At 34.6% G+C, this 20,569-nt stretch overlaps 1 protein-coding gene across 7 annotated transcripts in view; it reads right to left on the bottom strand.

The window, feature by feature from the left end:
- LOC107667613 (kelch-like protein 29) overlaps positions 1–20,569 on the bottom strand; it is a 298,485-nt gene that overhangs the window by 234,061 nt on the left and 43,855 nt on the right. For 6 of the 7 annotated variants that reach the window (XM_016459326.1, XM_016459320.1, XM_016459322.1 and 3 more), the window contains exon 3: positions 20,262–20,265. The exons of the other annotated variant lie outside the window; for it this stretch is intronic. The gene's annotated coding sequence lies outside the window, so the exon portion shown is untranslated. The remainder of the gene's footprint in view (positions 1–20,261; positions 20,266–20,569) is intronic. 7 annotated transcript variants of the gene reach the window in all.

Here is a 20,569-nt window from a genome sequence, read left to right as displayed (position 1 = left end):
AGAGAAAGAAAGAAAGAAAGAAAGAAAGAAAGAAAGAAAGAAAGAAAGAAAGAAAGAAAGAAAAATAATTTTTAGTAAGGATGCATTAAATATAAATCTATAATTTCTACAATTTATAAATATTTTTACTGTAATTTTTGAGCTAATTGAAATAAATTAGGTTCTCAACTTTTTTAATAATAATAATTATTTAATATTATTATATTATTACATTATATTATATTATATTATTACATTATATTATATTTAGTGCTGTCAAACGATTAATCGCGATTAAGCGCATCCAAAAGAAAAGTTTTTGTTTACATAATGCTTGATTGCAGTTGTTGCTGCAAAGGGTGGCACAACCAGTTATTAGATTTAGGGGGCAATTCCAATTACTTTTTCACATAGTGCCAGGCATGTTTGGACTGCGTTTTTCCCTTAATAAATTAAATCATTATTTCAAAACTGCATTTTGTATTTACTCGGGTTATCTTTGTGTACTATTAAAATTTGTCTCATGATCTGAATCTTTTAAGTGTGACAAATAGGCAAAAAAAAATTTTAAAAACAGGAAGGGGGCAAAAACCTTTTCACGGCACTGTATATTCATATAATTTATATATAATTTATAATATATAAACAACATATTTTTCTGAAATATATACATGCATGTGTTATAATAACTATAAATAATAATATAATAAATATACACAGTACACACACATATTACATAAACAAAAACTTTTCTTTTGGATGCGATTAATCGTTTGACAGTACTAATTATATTATATTATATTATATTATATTATAAACTGTTTCAACGTTCAACATTATTAATAAATGAGCAGCAAATCAGCATTTTAGAAAGATTTCAATGAAAGCCAATGAACGAAGCCAATGAAATTTCCACCAATGAAAATTTAGCTTTGCATCATGGGAATAAACTATATTTTTAAAAAAGTTTTAAAATAGAAAACAGTTAATGTAATGATATTTCACAATATTACTTAGGGCTGCAGAATTAATCGAATTTCTAATCGCGATTACAATTATGGATGCCACGATTACGTAATCGTTCAAAGCGGCAATTAATCTTTTAAAGTCCACTTATGTTATTCTGCACGCTTAAGATGTGTTTTTTTCTTTCTACATGTTATCTTAAGCGTTTTTCCCATTATTTAAATTGTAGTTTTAGTATAACATTATAATACCATTCATATTTGTACTTTTTTATCATTTAAAAAAGAAACCAATCCGATGTATATTTGACATTTGAGGCTTAATACTATAGAAAAGCACTAAAAGTTTTTCAGTTAGAGTGTTTTCAGCTTGTTTATTTTCATATAAAATACGGCATGCAGTTGCATCAAACAATTGTATAAACATCATTCAATGTAAATTGTGATAATCGTAATTAATAATAGCAATTACAATTTCAAGGGAATAATCGACAATTATGATTTTTGTCATAATCGTGCAGCCCTAATATTACTATTTTTACTGTATTTTTGATCAAATAAATGCAGCCTTGGTGAGCATAAGGGACTTTTTCCCCCCCCAAAAAAAAAAAAAAACTTAATTCCAAACTTTTGACTAGTCCATTTTCTTCATAATATTAAAAAATGTTTATTTACACTTTTAATACAAAATACAACTAAACAATAAACAAAAAAAATTGTGAGAGAAAGAGAATGGCCTCAAAAATGAATCAGAATAAATTCTTAGCTGGGAAATTCAAGCAAAACCTCTCAAATCAAACCGTGAAACCCTTAGAGCCGAATGGGGCGTCACTCTCGCTGATGCCCTGACGTTTGATCGTTTGCTCATTGTGATTATCTACACCGCGGGACACGCGAGAACCACGGGCGCCTCTTAATGCACTGCGTGTCGAAACCCTTTCAGGCTGTCCGGCGGCTGTGATCTAACTGAGTCTATAAACAGCTACCTCACTGAGAGTGTTTTAAAGTAAAGACAGGTCCCAGCAGTGGTGAGGCTTTCTGTGGGGCCATTAAAAAATGATGTGGCCTGTACGGTTCAGCGCCCATGTCCCACCGCAATCTCGGGTCAACCAGAGTGCATCGCGCAGGCAAGTTATTGGACCGGTTCACGCCAGAGCAAGTCACAACACACACACACCACTTAACCTGCTCCCAAACCCGTCCCAGAGGAGCGCGGTCACGTCACGGTCAGGCAGCAGTCGCTCAAGGGAGCTAAAGGCAACCTGCTATGGATTATCAATTAGAAATTTGCCATTTACTAGCTGAATATCAATAAATAATTTAAAAACTGAACACACGAGGAGTCAAAGACTCAATAAAACAAAGCATTCGTTCTGATGTGACCTTCAATGGGAAATCAATAAATAAAACATGGCTGCGTGAACGTGGCTGTGGAAAGTGCACTACTTTTAGCTGCTACAGAATCAGACTGATGTTCAGTTTATTCAGATTTGTTTCAATCAATCAGTTTAAAGACTGAAATCAATCAATGAATTATGTTAACCAGGTGGTATTTTACATATTTTTTTTCCCGCTAAAAATTAACAGTGTTTGCTAAGGCTAGCATTTTAATTACCACAATTCAATTCCACCTCTTTTGGCTCAGACCAGTAAAAATACCTACTAAACACTAAAAATACCTTAGAAACACACAAAAAAGCATTTAGAACAACTTAGTAGTCACATAACACATCCTAGCATCGTATAGCTACTTTTTCACAAGTTAGCATCATTTAATTTTGCTTAGATCTGGTAAAATACTGCTGTTTGTCACTATGCTTTGTTCGATGTTAAGTCATTTATGATTTCCAATTTGACAGTTGGAATCCTCAAGAGCTCTTATCACTCAGTGATTTGAAAACAAGTATGATTTTTGCAGTAAGAGTTCGCCCGTTCTCCTTCGTTTTTTATACTTTATTATAACGTTCTATTCAATTCATTTAATACATAAAAATACATTTTTTAAACAAACACATTTTTTTCCTCCTAATAATTGTTTACTTTTTCTTCTCCTTTCTTTTCATTTCATTTTTTTTTTCTTTTTGAGAATAATAATACCCACCACCAACACATAAAAGAAAACACAATTTAAAAACAATAATCAATAAGTACATAATTAAGTGCTTTTACATCTATAAAAATAAACTTGTATTCACGTATTTATATGAAGCACTTATGGCCACACATAATACTTTAGGTAAATAAATATAATTCAAATAATATAATTTAGGTAATACAAATAATACAAAACACTTTTATACAGCTTTAAAAGGAAGAAAATACTACTACTACTACTACTACTACTACTACTACTACTAAGAATGATAAGTACATAAATTAAATAAAAGGAAGGGAGGGAGGTATGAGAAAAGTAATCCATGTAATGCATACAATGTAAAAAAAAATAATTGCTATTACTACAACTTAAAGGAACGCCTTTAAGCCTTTAGGCTCATTTTCCAACTCCCCAAGAGTTAAACAGTTGAGTTTTACCGTTTTCGAATCCTTTCAGCCGATCTCCGGGTCTGGCGGTAGCACTTTTAGCTGCAGCTTAGCATAGATCATTGAATCTGATTAGACCATTAGCATCTCGCTCAAAAATGACCAAAGAATTTCAAAATATTTTTCCTATTTAAAACTTGACTCTTCTGTAGTTACATCGTGTACTAAGACCGACGGAAAATGAAAAGTTGCGAGCTAGGTAATAGTAGGGTGACCATACGTGCCATTTTCCCAGGACGCGTCCTGGCCAGGATTTCTATATTGCCTAAAATATCTAGGTTTTGGCTTTGTTTGCGAGTGCAGGCCGATCGGTGTATGACATCAAAATACCTCGAGAGCATTTTGAAATATAGAATATATATTAATATATAATATATTGCTGCAGCTAAAAGTGCTACTGCCAGACCCGGAGATCGGCTGAATGGATTCGAAAACGGTAAAACTCAACTGTTTAACTCTAGGGGAGTTGGAAAATGAGCCTATTTTCAAAAATAGTGGCGTGTTCCTTTAAAGGCACAATACGTAATTTTCGCCACTAGAGGGCGCGTATTCCAAACAAACAAATAAACAAAGACGTAGTTTGATGATATCGAAGCGAAACGAGGCTGCTGAAGCAATTGCTAATGAGAGACGAGCGTGACACACGGCTCAAAAGCAGCGGAGCTTTTATTATGCCACAGTCGACCGCTTCCGCTCCTTCCAGTCGTGCGTATGTGGGGTAAAGCAGCGCTGTTTTATCATACTAGATACATTTGAAAGTTCTGTTATAATGCTACACTGTGCGGTCGTCACCTGTCTAATAAAACGCATAACATATTAAAACGTCTTTGGTGTTTCCATGTTTTCTACAAAACAAAACCGGAAATAGAGGGTGTATGACGTCATTGGTAGGCGACGCAATGACCAAGGACGAGCCACTATTTAAAATTGCTATTTCTCTGGATTTAAACATTCTTCAAAACATTTGGGATAACGTAAGTAGTAGTACACAAGTCAGCAAAATATATAACACTGTTCTAGTTGTTTTTGGATATTTTAATTAAAAAATCTTACATATTGTGCCTTTAAAATTCAGCATTAAATTAAGTGTTCATGCTTAACTTAATATAAGTTTAGTTAATTTGGAAATGTAAGTTATATCAACAAAAAAAATCAAATTTTAAGTTGCGATAACTAATTGCAGCAGTGTTGCCAAGTCCACGGTTTTCCAACTTTCATAGTGTTGCTTAGTCCGCAGGTTGAAGCGAACCACCCTGGACCCTTGAAATGTGATTTCACCCTAAAAGGAACCCTGTAGAATGTGATTTTGATAGCCAAATTCCCGCTGGAACGCAGTTGGGCAGTTTTGTTACGCAGACCTGGCAACCCTGAACTGCAGCAACATTTTTTTACAGAGTATTCCTGTGTAAAAACTCGGATCGACTCGGATCGGCACGGCTCAGTACGGCACGGCACGGTCCGGCTCGGCACGGTTTGCGTTTCCACTGCAGTTCAGTACCGCTTTAGAAAAAAGTGACCCGTACGGAGCCGTACCGTGCCGTACCATGCAGTGGAAAAGCGCCATTAGTGTACTACAGTACATACTCTTTTGTGTCAGGTCTCCATCTCCCCCCGCGGTGACCCGGAGGGTGTAACCACAGAAACCTGCCGCACAGAGACCCGTCACTCATCCTTAGAGAAATAAAACCATTCAAACAAACACCTCCACAAAGCACAGGTCACATGCTGAAGAATGCAGAAACGCTCTTTTTTTTTAGTCACAGACATCATGGTTGTTTTTATTTGTTCTGTGATTTGATCTGAAAATCCCAGCAACCACTAGAGACTTACAACAGAGATAGAAGCTCTCTAGATTGCATTTTAAGGCATCATTACATGATTACCCTTCGCAAATCACAAAGAGCTCAGAGATAAAAGTCATCTCATGTGGCGTAGTAATCTGAAAAACATCAATTATAAATGCTGTACTTATTATTCTTTCAACATCAAAAATTATTAATGGGCATTTCTACTCAATATTTGTGTGTGCCATTTCTTTTTATGTACCATATCATTCGCCTAGAAACACGCTAATATCAAGCTCTAATGAACCCAATGGAAAGTCAAGTTTCTCATGCACTTCATATGAAAAGCGCCATTTATGTGTGCTAAAAATATAAATATAAACAGCTTTAGAAGGCACTTCTAAAAACAATCTTAAACCGGCCTAAGATGAGCTACTGAATTTAACATGGGACAAAACAAGCATAAAAATGTAAAACTACTAAACAAACCTACTAATCAAGTTATTTCTTATTTTATGTCATCCTCTCAACATATTTACTTTATTATTATTTAATTTTTTTAGATTGATTTTAGTGTGATTTATAGACCTGGAAAAGTCATGAAAATTAATCAAATCTTAAAAATCTGTGTGCATTTCAACAATAAACATACTTTTTTATATATATACCAAGCTCTAAATTATTTTATTGGGTAGAAATTATGGATAAAAACATTTTAAAAACTTCTTGAGCCTTGAACCTTGAATCTTGAACCAATGCAAAAACAAATGTAAAAATCATGGGGTCTTCAAATATTGTTCTGGAAAATTGCATCCGATTTGCATGAGAACTGCTGATTTAGAGAGGGTCTGGTCAATTTTTTCAACTCAAACCGGCTTAAACCAGCAAACTGGTAGATGGTAGATGGTAAGACGGATGTACTGTTACTTCCTCTACAGCACACACACACACACACACATATACATATATATATATATATATATTTATTATTACTAAAAAAATATGCAAAACATAGCCTTTTTCTTTTAATTGATTTCTAACTTTTTTTGAAGCTCTCTTTGGGGCTGTCTGTGCCAGCAGGCCTGTCTGGAAAACTCTACAGACCATCATCCAGCTTATTAAAGTGGAAAATGAACTAATTATATACAAGACCAGCAGGAACGAGAGACAGAGAGAAGAACAGGGGCTGAGAGCCGAGAGTGCTCCAGCGTCCTTCAACCTGCAGAAAGGAAAGACTCATAAAACAACAGCTCACTGTGCTGCTGAGAACAACACTGCATTATCACATGTGAAGTGCTGCTGAGAGTACAGCCTCTTTCACCTCACAGCCGCCTGTGTGTGTGTGTGTGTGTGTGTGTGTGTGTGTTTGGAGAGTGAGAGTGAAAGAAATAGAGAGGGTGTTATAGTCATGGAGCGGCCTTTCTCTGGCTTTCTGTGACATCACACACAAACATTAAAAATAAAATATCTGTTATCTTTCAGGGTTTCTGTTAGAATACACTACCAACCCAACTGAAAATGTACTTTACTGAAATAGGAATATAAGCAATAGTTCAGATTAATCTGAAACTGTCTTTAAAGTAAACACAGTAATGTTGCGAAACATTATTACAATTTAAAATGTTTCTATGTGAATATATTTTAAAATGGAATTTATTTCTGTGATGCAAAGCTGAAATTTCAGCATCATTACTTGCTAGAGTTTGATCCAAATGAAGCAATGATGTAGCTCAGTGGCCCGTGCCCTACATCTCGTATGCGTGTGTGTGTGTGTGTGTGTAGCTACAGTAGCTGTGAGCTCACCAGCAAATGCCAGAGCTTCTACTTTATTAGACAGAACTGCCCTGGGCTGAAACTGAATAGCCCTAATGACAAAATATGAGGCGCGTTGCAGCCAGCAGGCCCTAATTGAATCGTTTGTCTCGCAGTTTCTGAAATTATTGCTATGGAGACACTTAGTTGCACTTCCTTGACCATACGAAAGCATTTAAAGACTTTAAAACTAACTCTGTTGCACTCTGCAGCAAAAAAAAATGGAAGTGTTTGGCTCTTGGCGCAGAGGTTTTTTTACAACATTACATCCATGTAAATTTATGTGACAGTCTATATTAGAGACTGGCAACCTTTAACATGAAGTGACACTTAATTTGTTAACACATAACACACAACACAACACAACGTTTTATTATTATTATTCCGGGCGCATTAGATTGATCAAAAGTGACATTTTTTAATGTTGCAAACAATTTCAAATACATGCTTTTTTTTTTTTTACTTTCTATTAAAAAAATAGTAAAGAAAAAAATGTTGTATAAAGGTTTCCACAAAAATCATGAGCAGCACAACTATTTTGGCCTATTTCAACATTAACAATTATAAGAAATGTTTCTTAAAAAGCAAATTAGTATATTATGTAACACTGAAAACTGGAGTAAAAACTGAAGAAAAGTCAGCTTTCCATCACAGAAATAAATGACATTTAAAAAAAAAAAATCAAATAGAAATGGTTATTTTAAACTGTAATACTGTTCTATAATATTACTACTTTTACTGTATTTTGATCAAATAAATGCAGCCTTGGTTAGAATATGAGATCTCTTTTAAAAACATTAATAATGTAATGTAATGTAATAATTTCACATGCAAACAGCTTTTCAATGGTTATATTCATATACAAAAATAAAATACATTTACATATCAAAAACCTATTCAATCCTTAACGCTACAGTAGCTCATTTCACATGCGAAAAGGTTAGCCAATCGAAAGAGGTCATTCATGTGTACAAAAACAAAGCACATTAACATATGACCGCCTTCATTTACATATCAACCTCTATTCAATATTCAGAAACTACTATGGGTACATCTAACGAACAACAGTGTGAATGGTACATGCTAGAGCTAAACCAATCATATTTCCATATAGAGGTCTTAAAGGTACAGTAGCAAAATCTGCATGCTTAATTCTAAGGGTTTAAGGTGAACTTCAGAGAAAAGCATGTAAAATTACAGATGCAGAAGACACAATCACATGTAGCCTGTGACAGACGTGAAGGGTCCTGTGACACATTCATTTCACAAACGCAGCGTTCAATAACACGACGGATCATTTCTCCTGACTCTGCAGCTTCAGTACTCTGTTTGAGTGGGTCGTATTGATGTTTGCTTTATTGCTTAAAACAACCCACACTCATTCTGTCTTTAACTCATCTTCTCTTTATTCTATATGTGGTATTTGGGTGAATCTCACAAATCCTGTCAAACATATATCTGGATCATATTTCATCCCAAGTACAGAACAAAAAAAAAAAAGAAATTATAGTTTGCCTGACGAAAATGAAGCCTACTTTTTTGCACTGTGAGATTTTAATGACACTATCAAAAATAAAAGGTTGTGCTTAATTGTTGAAGGGAAAAAAATTTAAATAAAAAAAATTTAAATAAAGAATCATTATTACAAAAATTAATTTATGCAAAATATAACTTCTCATATTTCTTTAAAAAATCTACTTGGTGTAAAAAAGTAACCCTTTTTTTATTATTATCATATTTACTTTCAGCAAAGAATCATTAAATTAATCAAAAGTGACAGTAAAGATATTTCTAATGTTACCAAAGACTTTAAATAAATGCTGTTCATTTGAACGTTCAACATGAATAATATTATGAAATGTTTCAAAATCAGCATATTAGAATGATTTCTGAAGGATCATGTGATACTAGAAGGAGTAATGATGCAGAAAATTCAGCTTTGCAACACAAGAATAAATTAAATTTTAAAATATATTATAGAAGTTATTTTAAATTGCAATAATATTTCACAGTATTACTGGTTTTACTGAATTTTTAATAAAATTTATACAACTTTGGTGAACAAAAGAAAAAATTGTACCAACTCCAAACCTTTGAAAGCTATAATATAATGCTATCTATAATATAATGTACCTGTAGATACTCAAGTAAAGTGAAGTGCTGCTGAGAGTACAGCCTCTTTCACCTCACAGCCGCCTGTGTGTGTGTGTGTGTGTGTGTGTGTGTGTGTTTGGAGAGTGAGAGTGAAAGAAATAGAGAGGGTGTTATAGTCATGGAGCGGCCTTTCTCTGGCTTTCTGTGACATCACACACAAACATTAAAAATAAAATATCTGTTATCTTTCAGGGTTTCTGTTAGAATACACTACCAACCCAACTGAAAATGTACTTTACTGAAATAGGAATATAAGCAATAGTTCAGATTAATCTGAAACTGTCTTTAAAGTAAACACAGTAATGTTGCGAAACATTATTACAATTTAAAATGTTTCTATGTGAATATATTTTAAAATGGAATTTATTTCTGTGATGCAAAGCTGAAATTTCAGCATCATTACTCCAGTCTTCAGTGACACATGATCCTTCAGAAATCAATTCATTATTATTATTAATGCTGAAAAGTTGTGCTGCTTTGTGCAACTTTTTTCCCAATATAGAAAGTTCAAAAGAACTGCATTTATCTTTTGTAACAATATAAATATATTTGCCGTGAATTTATCAATTTAATGCTTCTTTGTTAAATAAATTAGCCTATTTTACAAAATGGTCACATTACCCCAAAATGGGGGGAAAAAATGAAAAATAGAAAAGAATTAAAAGAAAAACTTATAGTTTGCATAAGTGATATTTTTTCAACAATTTCAACAATTAAAGTTTATTGTTATTTAAGTGTCATTAAAATGTTACAGTGCATTTCATTTTCTTTAAGCAAACTATAATTTCTGATAGACAGACAGACAGACAGATAGACAGATAGATAGAATAGAAAAAAATTGTTCTCGTAAAACTTACTATTTCAAAATGTCATGTTTTATTACATCTTTTACTATGTAGTGCATCTGTTACATTTACATTTGTAATCAATAGTGAAACTTAATTGTGAAATTTATGCTCATTAAGACTGCTCTTATTTGGTTAAAAATACATTAAAAACTGCTAATGTGAAATATTATTACAATTTAAAATATATTTTTTTTATTTATTTTTTATTGTTCTTTAAGATAAAATTTTGTATTATCATTATTACAGACAAGCAATATTCCCTGAAGTGAAAAATATGACAACCAGTCCTGTACATAACCATCAGTATAAGTCAATATTCAAGCCACTCAACAATCCAATCCAGTCGTAAAGTGTTAATGCTTCATGTGTCCTTTTTATCACCTTATATTAATACATCATGCAATAATCAACAAATAATATTAGTGCACAAACAGTGACAGATTTACACCATTATGATGAACAGCCACTTCTCCATATCCTCACATTTGTCTTGCCATACTCTTATTTCAATTTAGCGCATGTGATAATCATCTAATCAAAATAAAGTATGCTTTTTAAAAAACGCACATCAAATCAAAGCTTTATTTCGCAGTCGTACTCTAGAACCCATCAGCACCTTCATGTTTCCCCATAACCGATAGTTGCAAAAGCTATTTTCAGCACCAATTAAATCGTCCTTCAATGCCAAAACATTACATCACCATTTGCAAAACGGTAAACAGGATTACCGTTTTAGAATTAGGAACTTTTTCAAAAAGCATAAATTATAGAATGTCTTACAAAACAGAAATACAAATCATCTCGGATAACATGCTCATTAGCGCATAATTGAGCCCTGGCAAATAAAACCATGCCATGAAACAATAACTCCCTGTAAATCACAGCAGAGAGCACTTTAATGTAGCGCGAGTCACAACAGCCATTGCGAAGCATAGATTTATTACAACGATAAGCGTCAAACATGTTACTGTCAGTGGTGGCTGTGCATTCAACACGCATGTTCACCATGGGAATCAAGAAATTCGCTTGACAGTATTTAGATGCAACATCCGTGATCTGTGTTTGCTTATCATATAAAGTGTATTGGATGAGAGGGAAAATAAATACAGCTTGTCCATTAATATCATATTAAACGTGCTGAATGATCAGCAGATGCTCTCTGACAGACAACGGGATAGTGTCCCGCATTCAATATCCCACAAACCAACCAATAAATCCCTGATTTCATTAGCGGATGAATATAACGGCTCATTAAAGCAAACTAATAAATAGCTCAGAGCTAAAACAATGAGTGAATCACTTTTTGAGATGAAATGACCAGCTCTATGAAGTCCCTATGGACTTTAGTTAGACCAGATGCCATGTTTTAAATCTTTGAGCTAGAAGTCTGCATTATAACAAAACTCTCTGCAATGTGATCCCATTCCTGCTCTCTGACTCTTTATTATCGACTGGTTTTCATGCCGTCTTTCACTCCCGTCGCCTCGTTCTCACCATTTCGCAGTCATTAGGTCTTTTCAAATGAGCCTCAAACTGCTTTGTTGCATTTTGGAATTGAAGATCTAACTTTTCTTACTCTGCCGTCTGCACCTGGATATCATGTGTCTGTAAAGTGGGCACTTCAGGTGAGTCTGAAAGGGAACGGCTCGGTTTTGGCTTTGTTTGGCTTGCTAGAAGAGGACGGAAATCTAGGCCAGCTAGTGAATGTGGTTTCAGGGTAAAAATGAGGGGTTACAATGCTGTAAGTGTCATGTGATTGATCGCTCCAAAAGTCCTTGCAGCAGACAAAGAAAAACATTAACTGAAAGAAAAAAAAAAACTGATGACACAACTACTATTATATATGGTATGGTTAATTATAATAACATTACTGCATGAACTAACAATAAAAATTACTTTTAAAGCATTTATTAATCTTAATTCATGATCATTTCAATATTTACTAGTACATTATTAAAATCAAAAGTTATATCTGCTAAAATTATTTAATGAAAGTGAGTTAACGATAACTAATAAACAGTTATTGAATGTTAGATTAATAAATACTGTAACAAATTTATTGCTTGCTGGTTAATGTTAGTTAGTACAATAACTGACCTTATTGTAAAGCACTACAATAACAATAATAAAAGGTTATTTGATTTTATTTAATGAATACATTTTAATTATCAAGTATGCATGAAACTGATCAAAAATGACAGTAAAGTCATTTATAATGTTACAAAGATTTCTATTTCAAATAAATGCTGTTATTCTTAGCTTTCTATTCATCAAAAAATCATCAAAAAAGTTTCACCTTTAAAAATAAAATTAAGCATAACTTTTTCTATTAAAATAATTAGAAATGTTTCTTGATCAGCAAATCAGCACATTAGAAATACTGAAAATTCAGATTTGCATCACAGAAATAAATTGCAATAAATAATAATTACAATAAATTATATTACAATAAATCACAATAAATTATACAAATTGTAATGTTATTTCACTATTTTTACAGTATTTATTCTCAAATAAGTGCAGCCCTGACAAATGTCATCATAAAATGTGTGTATATGTACGTGTGTGTGTGTTAGTGCTGTCAAACGATTAATCGCGATTAATTGCATCCAAAATAAAAGTTTTTGTTTGCATAATATATGTGTGTGTACGGTGTAGCTTCAGCAAGAAATATTTTGTTTGATTCAACATAAAATTTATTATATATAATCTTTTGGACCGTCATTTTTGGGTGGGTGAACAATATTTTAAATAATTTATTATTATTATTACTAATTTAATAATAATTATTAAATTATTTCTTTAATGAAATGATACTCTAAATATAAAAAAAACTGCCAGTAGGTGGTGGTAAATGTCTTAATGATTAAGTCATCGAGTAATTTATTCATTCATTTGATTCGTTCAAATGCTGATTCATTCAGGAGTGAAGTAAATGGTTCTTTATGAATGGTCATTGAATCATTAGGCTTGTTCGACTTGAAGCGGATCATCACCATCAGATCGATTAGTGTGTGACATCAAAGTACCGCGAGAGCTATAGAGAGCAGACGGCTCCTTATGCTTTTGAATCGCTCTCGCAGGCCTTTGATGTCATACACCGATCGCTCTGTGTAGCCGCTTTAGGTCCAACGAGCCAAATGGTTCACCCTATTCGTTCAAAACGTGGATTAAGTAATGAAATGCAGCTGCATGTTGCTCGGAGACGAACAGTTCTGCTTTGTCTTATATATATATATATAAACAGAAGGAATTTTATATAAAACCAAGAAAAAGTACTTTAAAGTTAATATTTTCACCTGGTCAAACAGAGACTCGTACACATAAGTCACGTTCACCTGTCGAGGTAACTATAGCAACATCATGATCCCCAACAACTGACTGCTGGAACCAGTATCAGACACTAAATCAACAAAACAAAATACTACTTTTATATCACCTAATAATTATAGATTTACTTATCTCTTTAGTTTTGTTTTAAAAGTCTTAATGACGTTCAGGTAAGAATGATGGGGCAGCCAGAGACAGTCTGGGTTGCGCGAGACGAACCTGAACAGATTGCGCCTGTTGAAAGCCATTGTATGATTCGCACACAGCGTGATCTGCAAGCACTCTTTATGTGTTGAGTGGGTGAAACCGGCATCAGAAGCACGTGGAACAGATCGAGAAACACGTAGGCAGAAGAGCGGTGAAACTGGAGGAGGGGGGTCAAAGTTTTAGCCGAGACGGAGGAGGAGGAGGACGACAGAGAAAGGTTAACACAGCGAAAAATCACATGTACTCTTATCCTAATTAGAGACGACAGGAGAACTTGATTTGAAGATCTTCACACTTCTAATGCTTATTCAGACACTTACAAAACAGACAAACACATTTCATAAAATGGAGAGTTATCCAATATGGATATATATAATAAAAAATGGATCGTTCTGGTCTTGGATGCTGATTGGTCAAGTGTTTCAGTTGTGCTAATACACTTTGGTAACATTTTAGAATAATTCACATTAATGCAATAAGAATCATTAGGGCTGGGAGTTGATTCCAAAAAGAATAGATTCTTTGTTTCAGAAGCATTGAATGGTCCCACAGTTAATTCCACTATAATCGACTCGTCGATTCACAGACATCACTGTCTCCATTAAATCCTTTTACAAATTACTACAAACCCCAGAGGAGTCGTAATAATATTTTGATTCATTCCAGCGACTCGAATCATAAGACTCACTTAGATTCGTTTAATGATTCACGCACTCAAGTGAGTGACTTAAGTGTGTGACGATATGAAAATCTCACGATACGATAATATTGATAATAAGTCCATGATACGATATTTTAAAAAAGGCAAATGAAGAATTTTGATTTTTCAATTTTGTTGAAAATTATTCTAATGCACTTTGAGAGTTCAAAATTAAGAGCTCCAACCCATGTTCTTAACTAAGAAAACTTAAGTCAGAAAAAAGTCAGTGAATTGAACTTTTGTACCTGAACTTTAAAGGGGACTCAGCCCTCTTTTTATTGGTGATAGACTGTCTCAGTCTAAATTACATTCACACTGGTATTTCAGAAGCCAAACAAATTAGAATATAATAATAAATGACAGTAATAGCCATATATTGTAAAACAATTACACTGTAAAATAAATTAAAATGTATATATCGTAGGTATATATTTTTGCTTTACACTTGGGAAATTACAATACTTTCCTAATTTCTACACTTGAGAGAGATATTTTGAATTTGGACTGCATTTAAACCGCTAGCCGTCAGCAATTCATGCACTTTTAAGCTTTTATTTTGACGGAAACAGCAGTAGAGCTTTTATTTTGAAGGAAAACTCCAGCTTCAGTGAAAACATGATTACAAAAACACGTCTCACTAATAATCTAGTGAAATGCTGTAATCATCTGCCACGAAAATAAAGCCTAACTGGTGGCTGTTGCGTTCCCAAACACGCGCTAAACTCACAGCACGTGCAATAAAAGAGTGCACTGCATTCATTCATTGTGAATGGAGCCGTTCTGAGGCGCAGAAAACACCGGAACCTATCGTTTTATATCGTCATGTGACCACGATAATATCGAGACAGTTTTGTTATCGCGATATCATGATATTGATAACATAGTTACATCCCTAGTAATTAAATAAGTATGTAAGCAAAGTAAATAAAATATATAACTTTATTTATTTATTATTATTATTACTATTATTTAGAAATGTGTTTTTATGAAACTGTTACTCCTTAAAAAAATACTGGTTAATCAATATACCAATATGCGGTTCGTTCGTTCGTTCACATGTACATACATACATATATACTTTCTATGAAACTGTTATTCCATAAAAAACACTGGTTTATCAATATACTAATGTTGTCAAAAGACCCGGTATTTCGGTACCAAGTCGGTACTAAAAAAATGAAAACGTTACGGTACCAGGATTTTTTAAGTACCGGTGGTACCGAGTACCCGGTCAACCTGGTTCTTGATGCGCTATCAGAAAGCTATCCTCTTCCAGTGTTGCCAAGTCCGCGGTTTTCCCGCGGAATTGGGCTGCTTAACACTGTTGCCGCGGGTTGTTTTTCCATGTCCGCGGGTTGAAAAACGACCGCATTAACGTCATATTTAGCCCCTGGAATGCGAATTTTACCAGGGAATCCCCGCCAAAACATGCGTATTTTATCCTAGGAACGCGATTTTTATCGGTACCGAATACTGAAATTTTGGTACCGTGACAACACTACAATATACCAATATGTGGTTGGCAAATATATATAGTGTACACATATATACACATAAATAAACAGCACCCCATACAAAAAAGCATACAGAACCATGGTATATATTTCAAAGTACTATAGTATTAGTATCTGACACATCACTTCACCATGGTGCCAAAGGATCTGAGAAATACATAATGCAATGATGTATAATGCAATGATGTAACCAAATATTGTAGGATGGACCCATGGTAATATGGTTAAGAATCATCCATTACAAAAACCATATTGATGGACCAATAATGAGAATATTGAAGAGGAGACACGTCCCCCTCAACGTCTGCAGTGGTCCTGCTATAACGCTTCCTCCAAATCCTCCTGTGTACAAAAAAAGCCCAGAGCAGATCTCATGGAGACCATCTCAGAGAGCTGTAAATGCTTAACATCTCTGCACTGCGATGGTGTACTGATGAAAGATTTGAAGTGTATTGATTTCCGACAGTTTATCTGAAGCGAGGCGCCACTCGACGCTTCGCTGTAATACATTCACACCTACTGCAGCGGCATTATTCCAGAAAAACTCAATGCTTATTGAGGGAGATATCGATGAAGACGTCTGCTAGATATTCGCTCTGCTCAATCATGCGTCAGGCAGCACAAAAGCCTCCAAACCTCGTCTTCCTTCATTCACATGCGTAAACTTCTTTCCGAATGACGAGACATGCGATCTACAAACCGACTGACCCGACTGGTGCATAAACTCAACTGCTCGAAATCGCTGTTGCCGAATCGGGCCGGTAGAGGAAAATCCTCGTCTCTCACGCCATGAAAGGTTAAAAAGACCCGAGACAAGTTCATAAAAAAAACTAGAAGAGCGATGAGATTAAAAGATGAGAAGAGAGGCGGCTTGAAGGATTGCCCGGAGCTAGTTCGCCCCGCAGACGTACATCAAGAAGACTCAATCTTTCGGTGGGAAATTGGACTTGGACTAAGCAGAGCCCTGGGAAGGCCTGTGCCTCACTCCTTCACCCAGTGTCATGAATTAATTCAAAGACAACAGCATGTACCGGCTGCACTTCATTTAGACCTCGGATGAAAAAGGATATGTGCAGATGAACAGCAACCTCAGTCTTCTTTCCCCAGGTGGCTGATTACGGTTTGATGGAACGGCAGCCGACGAAACAATGCCTGGCCACGGCTCTGCTCGCTTTGTGTACTAACTGGACGGAATTCAATTACCCAAGTGCCATATGGATGATGTTTGCATTTAAGAGGCGTTATGGCCACAAATGAGTGATCATGGGAGCTCCTGTCAAACCTTGAGTTGATAGGAAGTCTACTGATACACAAGCATAAATAAAAAAAGATGGTCAGCCTCAAACGGAACTGCAAATAAAATGATCGGCTAGTGCAGGGCTGTCCAAACTCGGTCCTGGAGGGCCGGTGTCCTGCAGAGTTTAGCTCCAACCCTAATTAAACACACCTGAACCAGCTAATCAAGCTCTTATTAGGCATAGAAACTTCCAGTCAGGTGTGTTGAGGCAAGTTGGAGCTAAACTATGCAGGACACCGGCCCTCCAGGACCAAGTTTGGACAGCCCTGGGCTAGTATGTAAAAACAATGGCTTATTGCTTATTCATTGTTAGTTAACTGTAGTTAGTTGTGTTAACTCATGTAGACAAGTTTACTTGAAAGTGTCAGCAGTATTTTTATTCTAGAGTAACGGTTTTATAAAAGCAATTTGGCAAATTTATATTTATGTCTTGCCAAACAATACATTTGTACTGCTTAAAAAAAAATTGAGGAAAAAAAGTTTTTCAAAAGTAATAAAAAAATAAAATAAACAAACAAAAACAAAAACAAAACAAAAAAATCACAATAGTGGTTGCTTACAATTATAATTAATATAACTATAATAATTATATAAATATACAATATAAATATAATTGTAATTCATTACATTTATATAATATAATAATATAAAACTAGGAGAAAGCATTTTAACAAAAAATTAATTTATAAATAAAAGTAATAAAAATGATAAATACAATCATACAAAAAAAAACAAAATACAAAATAAATCACAACATTGGTTGCTTAAAATTAGAATTATTAGAATTGTAATAATTATATAAATATAAAAATTATTTTAATTCATTACATGTATAATATAATTAAAAACAACAACAAAAAATGCCAAACAATACAATACTTAGCCTATAAAGTTCATGTAATACTATAAATATCTGGTTTCATGTGAAAATACATCACGAATATTGCAAATATGTAAATGTTGATGTCTTTTTATGTCTTTTTTTAAGGCTAATAAATAACATAATACACTTTAAACATGATAAGCTACAAAAAACGCTCCTGGATCATACTGTCAACGTTGAAAACTCACATTTACCAATCCTCAGCACAATACAAGTGAATGACTGCACAAGCGCACATCTGATCTGACAAAAGTTGCTTTGCTGCTGCATATTCAGCATTATTTGACACAGATTTCGAGAGCTCGCCTCCATATCATTCCTCTCTCCGATTGAATCAATAATGAACCCTAACGTGTTTGGCTAGAAAGGGAAAAGCGCCGCTCTGAGCCTAAGCTCTCTCCGCGATCAATAATTATGTCCCTGAAGGGTGTAAGATCTCAGACTGGAGTGTCACAGCACACGTGGCTTCACACACCGGTTTGATCTCGCTATGAAGGTACGCCTTGTCCTGATCTTATCCCACACCGTTCCTGATGGATATAATCACCTTTTAGAGCGATTAGCAGTTCATCTCGTAGGCTCCGAGCCGTCACAGCGTAATGAAGTCACTTGTTTGACGGAAAGATTCGCTTCGCTCCAGGTAATCTGCCTGCTGCAGAGACACGAACAAACTGAGACAGATCATTTGGAAATACGAGTCATTACTCGAAGAAAATAATCAGAGCGTCTTTCATCTGACCGAATACGCTTCCTGTGTGAAGCAGCACCTGTAAAAATGATAGAAACTCATTATCTGACAGGTTTGGCTTTATGAACATAGGGAGAGGGGGGGGTCTAATTGTGATTTTTCTGATAAAAATTGTAATTGCGATTAAAAATAGAAAGAAAAAAAAAACTTTAGGCTTGATGTACTCGTTTGTAGGACTGCACAATTTGGCCCAAAACTTTGTGATTACATATTAAAATGACTAGAAAATTATGTGAAAACAGTTAACAGAGAAACTCTTTAATATTTTAAATTTATTATTATTATTTTACAGTGCAATTGTAAAATTAAAATAATAATAATAATATTTATGGCTGTCTTAATGTCTTATAAAATTATTATTATTATTATTATTATTATTATAACTAAATAAAAATAATAAAAGTATTAAACAATTTCACTGTAAATTATATTATTATTATTATTATTATTATTATTATTATTATTATTATTATAGCTAAATAAAATATTGTCTTACTTTCTTATCAAATTATTATTATTATTATTAGAACTAAATTCACTCCTTACAACCAGCGACTGGAAGACGTGTTTTCTGTGAGAAATATTGATTAAAGTGAGTCTCAGCTGAATGAACATTGTGCTGTGTTAAAGTACAAAGTCGTGAAAACACTTGATTCTACTAAACTGTCATACCTTTCGTGTTTAATTGCACCAATAGATGATAAGGTGTTATGAGACATAAATGGCACAAACAGACAATGCTCTTTCAGTTCCATTAGGACTGATGGTGTCACTGTAAAGTATTGATCGGTGAACTCAACTGGCAATGTCAGAAAGAAAACACACTACCCAGTGCGTACACACATGCATATGAATGAAGCAGCCACCCTCGCAAAATTCCTTTGTCAGTCTCAGTTTATGACGCTGGCACCGGCTGCAGGCCGCCAGAGGAGGCGGCGATAGACACAGTCGGCAAAATTTCGATGTACAATCTGTTCGCCGGGAGGCGGAATCATGAAGAGAAATTTGCCTCTCAAATCCTGCCTCTGAGCGCACATGTCAATGCCATCCAAGCTGATTGCTTGGCTTTCACATTTGAATAGAATGAAGTGCTATGAAAACGGAGCGTGCTTGGCGCAGATGGTGCTCGGAGGCTGAAAGAGCCCCTGAAAAATGAAACTGGAAGATGAGAATAGAAAAAAAACGCTTTTACAAAGTATTTAAGACTCGACAAGAGGTGTGGGTTTGCAGAAGAGCCCTTGTTACAGATGCAGAAAGATATCCAGGAAAACAAGTTAACCTTCTTTAAATGTTCGTCAATGAACCAATTATTGTGCACCAGAGTATCCTCAACCTCTCTGGCCTGCCATGAATCGAGTGAAGGTCTGCCAATGCGAACTTGGAATCGCCCATTAACTGGGAGAAAAAAAACTTGGAATCTGTATAGAAAGGCCAAAAGACACAAAAGGCAAAGTGAATGAAAGCGCATGAGAGAGATGAAAACCCTTGGTTGAACTAACCTTTCTTTCACGTTTCTTAAAGGGGTCATCGGATGCCCATTTTCTACAAGTTGATATGATTCTTTAGGGTCTTAATGAAAAGTCTATAACATATACTTTGGTTAAAATTTCTCAATGGTAGTGTAAAAATACACCCTTTTTACCTTGCCAAAAACAGCTCTTTTCAGAGCAAGCCGTTTTATTGTTGCATGCCGCTTTAAATGCTAATGAGCTCTGCTCACCCCGCCCACCCTTCCGTGAGGTGACGAGCCGTTCACTGAGAGAATGTTTACTTTAGCTGCATTTAGCCGTGGAACTTGCTAACTAGC

Source organism: Sinocyclocheilus anshuiensis, unplaced genomic scaffold (genome assembly GCF_001515605.1).
Source record: "Sinocyclocheilus anshuiensis isolate Anshui unplaced genomic scaffold, SAMN03320099.WGS_v1.1 scaffold1189, whole genome shotgun sequence".
Classification (NCBI taxonomy): Eukaryota; Metazoa; Chordata; class Actinopteri; order Cypriniformes; family Cyprinidae; genus Sinocyclocheilus; species Sinocyclocheilus anshuiensis.
This window is presented reverse-complemented; position numbering and strand designations above follow the sequence as displayed.